Raw genomic sequence first — 4,482 nt, forward strand, 5'->3', positions numbered from 1 at the left:
CAACGTTGCAATATTACAACATTTCCCTAAAATCGTACCAAAACGTAAACATTTTTAAAACTCTTTCATTTCTGCTCCAGAGGCCAGGGGTTACATTGGGATTTGATATGTGTGGGGGCTCTGTTAGAAGGTGCGACGGAGGGGGGGGGGGAGAGAGTTAGACGCTCGCGAACCGGGCCGTTGGCGTCCGCCCGTTCTGTGATTCTCCAGAACTCACAGCTGGCCAGCGGCCCACCGGGATAAGTCCCGACTCTCCCGCGCATAGGCAATGCTATCTATTTACATGTACTGTAGGCTCTTTCAGTCAAGAATTTGAATTTGAGCTTTAAAACAAATGAATAACGACTATATATAATAATAAAATAAACACCGGCTGTTGTTATGCCTGCTGTAACGTTAAATTACTACGTTCTCCGCTTGTAATTATGCCGTTACAAGCTTCATAGTTGTATTTATCATCTAAATTTGCCGAAACAAGTTTAATATCCTGAAAGCCAAGACTTTGTTTATTTGAAATCAGATGAAAACAAACTGTAACGGGCCCTGCCGTGTTATCTCTGATTACTATATGCCTTACTGTACATTCATAATTTCAGCCGGAGGGAGGGGGGCGGCACTGCGGCAGAGCAGATTGCGAGTGAGAGGTGCCTGTCATCTTCCCTTTACAACAGACGTGTCAAACTCAAGGCCCGCGGGCCAAATGTGGCCCGCCACGTCATTTTATGTGGCCCGCGAGAGCTTAAAAGGTCTGATTGTCTAAAAATAAATAAGTCAAATGCGTGCAGTGACCAAAAACTACATTTCCCACAATACATGCCGATTATGTTACCCGCGCAGTGACGGCATCCCGCCACTAGACTGCAGTGTTTCCACATCGATGCGATTTTCCCAACAAGTGGAATTGAGAAATACAAATAATGATCCCAAAATGTCCAGGAAGAGAAAAATTAATGCAGATGGAAGGGTGTTTCAAGAAAGATGGGAAGGCAAATACATGTTTGTGCTTCAAGGAGAAAAACCGGTATGTCTTTTGTGTTATGAGGCGGTGGCGGTTGTCAAAGAGTACAATCTACGTCGGCATTTTGAGACCAAACACGGAGCTAAGTATGCCAAAATTAGCCATCAAGAAAAACAACAAATTGCCCAAGAATTAAAAGGCAAACTGCGATCGCAGCAGAATGTGTTCGCGAAAGCCACAACCAAAAACAACGCGGCAGTGAAAGCTAGCTTTGTTGTGGCTGAAGAAATCGCCCGTGCTTCAAAGTCTTTTTCAGAGGGAGCGTTTTTGAAGCAGTGCATGCTGAAGGTCTGTGAGCAGGTGTGTCCCGACCAGATACAGACTTTTAAAAATGTCAGTTTATCAAGAAACACTATCGCGGACCGAGTTAAGGAACTAGCAGGAAACCTGGCAACACAGCTGGCCGAAGAGATACGCAGCTACATAGCTTTTTCATTAGCTGTTGATGAAAGCACAGACACCACGGATACAGCGCAGCTATCTATTTGTATTAGAGGCGTGAAGTCGGACCTCTCTGTCACTGAGGAGCTGTTGGATGTGGCTGCCATGCATGGGACCACAACGGGACGGGACATTTTTGATGCGGTGGAGAAGTCCGTCAGTAAAAACGCATTGCCCTGGGAAAACTTGGTGGGATTAACTACAGACGGTGCACCTGCAATGTGTGGAAGAAAAGTGGGCTTGGTTGGACTAATGAAGGAGAAAATGCAAGAAAGTAACTGTCACACGCCTCTGATAACGTATCATTGCATTATCCATCAAGAAGCTTTGTGCGGGAAGGTGCTGGGGATGGATGATATAGTGACCACGGTCATGAAGACAGTGAACTTCATTCGGGCGCGTGGCCTGAATCATCGTCAGTTCCAGCTGTTCTTGCAGGAGATGGGCTCGGAGCACGGAGACGTGCCGTACCATACAGAAGTAAGGTGGCTGAGTAGGAGCAAAGTCCTCAAACGATTTTTTGAGCTTAGGGAAGACATTGCTCTTTTCATGCAGAGTAAAGGAAAACCCTTGTCTGAACTGTCAGATCCAAACTGGCTGTGCGACTTTGCTATGTTGTGTGACATAACCGAGCATCTCGCCCAACTGAATCAGAAGCTGCAGGGACGCAAACAAGTCATCACGCAGATGTCCGACACGATCACGGCTTTCCAGCGTAAACTTGACCTATGGATGTGCCAAGTGAAACAGGACAATCTTGCCCACTTTCCTGTTTGTCAGAGCATCTCAGCCTCATGTCCCGGTACTTTCTCATGTGCTCAGTTAGCTACCAAACTGAGCCTGTTGATGAATGAGTTTGATCGGCGCTTCTCTGACTTCAGAGCACAGCACTCTGGATTTGCCATCTTTGCTAGTCCTTTCACCACCGACGTGTGCACTGCACCCCAACACCTTCAGATGGAGTTAATAGAGCTTCAAAGCGATAGTGGCCTGAGAGCAAAGTTCCAGGATGCTACAATCCAGGACTTTTACCGTCTACTGCCCCCTGCTTTCATGCCACAGCTTCGACTTCATGCTGCCCATGTTCTGTCTATGTTTGGGAGCACCTATCTGTGCGAACAGATGTTTTGAATAATGAATCTAAACAAAAACAAGCACAGATCACGCATCACTGACGACAACCTCCACGCTGTTCTACGGATTGCTACAGCACAGGACCTAAAACCAGACATTGACACACTGGCCACGGAAAAACGGTGTCAGACATCTGGTCAGAAAACACATTGGTAAGCATTTGAAAAAACCTAATAAAATATAATAAAATGCAATTCAACCAAGAAGAAGAATAGTTAAACTATGTGCAATGTAATGATTGTGCTTGCATTTTGTTTTGTGTTTGTTATTTTCAGAACATGATCAATGGATGAGGATGGTGGAGAGGGGATCCACATGGTGTGTTCAAGGACAGGCAGCATCTCCTCATCAAAAACTAACCTAAAAACTTGACCTATATAGTTGTGGACTGAGACAACCCTTATTTTGTTATTTTGAGTTTATTACATATACTACTTTATATGTGTAGCAATGTATTTAGTGTTTGCAGGTTTTATGTGTTTATGCAGACACATGTTTACTGTAATCAAACCATCTCTCATTAGTTGGATGTATGCCCCCTGCAAGGCTGTGTGCAGCCATTTGTTTTTGTAAAATGCTACATCTGTCACACATGTTCTTAGCAGCTCACAATTGTTGGTTTTACAGTTATTTGTTATTTCAAGTTAATGTCATAACTTGTGTTTTATGTTATTTTTCTTTATTCACTTGGATAGTTTGATCGTTGATTGATGGAGTAATGTGGGTTTCATAACCTGACAAATTAAAAGGATTTATGTTATAATAACAGAGCAACAAGCAAACATATTTTTTACATCTATACAAATATATATGTAATATTTGTAACTTGAATAAGTAATAAATTCAGAGTTATTTAACATAAAGGAGTAGTTACATTTATTTTACATTGCATTTAGTTACATTGCATTTAGTTACATTTATAAGTTACATCTGGCCCTTTGAGGGCAACGATTATGCTGATGTGGCCCTCGGTGAAAATGAGTTTGACACCCCTGCTTTACAAGCTTCACAAATGTATTTATCGTGTGATTTTGTAAATAAAAGTTTCATATTCTGAAAGCCAAGACTTTGTTTATATATTATACATGGGTAGCTATGACGTCAGAAGGAGTTACCGTAAATGAGAACTGCCGTAAAAGTGTTTCTAGGATTTCTAAACGAACTATTACAGCTGTTATAAAGCATTAAATAAAAAGTCATGAAAGAGATAAGGAGGAGAAAAGGTTTAAGGAAGTAAGCAATGAATACAGAATGTCGAAATCCTCTGTTTCACGCGATGTCGAACATTTAAGACAGGACGGCGGTCCCCCAATCTACACAGCGGGAGAAAGAAGATCATAAAGCAGATCGGAGGAGACATCACGATCTTCCCACATTAGTGCAATTCACCTATACTTAACCCCAAATAAAAGAACCCAATAAAAACAGTTGTTAAATAATAGTGAAGTCACGTTGTAATAATAACTCATCTCTCGGTTTGAGTGTTCTTTTTCTGCTTTGCCAAAAGCCACTGTGTCAAGTGTCTAGTGACTATTTATCTTAGCGGATGCATGTCAATTTAAATCAATACATACAACTATTTTTTAAATCAATAAAAACATTTTCTAAATCCATAAAAGCATTTCAATTAAGATTGGGAGTCATGTCGTTACTTTGTTGAGAATGTGGCCATGTAATAAGCGGGATAATTTGCAGCGACTTGGTCATTGTGGGGAAAAATAACACCCAGGGATCCTGATCGTTTCAATTAAGTTGAATACAGAATATTCATATTTGTCAGTGATTTCATGTCAATTCGGCGAACATAAACATAAATGATCGTGGTGAAGATGATGATTAAATTAGGATTAAAAATCGGGAGAGCCGGCTGCATTTCCTCTCGTTCGTTT

General features: G+C 41.7%; 1 pseudogene; it reads left to right on the forward strand.

The window, feature by feature from the left end:
* The first annotated feature begins 928 nt into the window (after positions 1-928).
* LOC117485454 lies at positions 929-2,749 on the forward strand (annotated as a pseudogene).
* The last annotated feature ends 1,733 nt before the right edge of the window (positions 2,750-4,482 follow it).

This window comes from Trematomus bernacchii, unplaced genomic scaffold (assembly GCF_902827165.1).
Source record: "Trematomus bernacchii unplaced genomic scaffold, fTreBer1.1, whole genome shotgun sequence".
Lineage (NCBI taxonomy): Eukaryota > Metazoa > Chordata > Actinopteri > Perciformes > Nototheniidae > Trematomus > Trematomus bernacchii.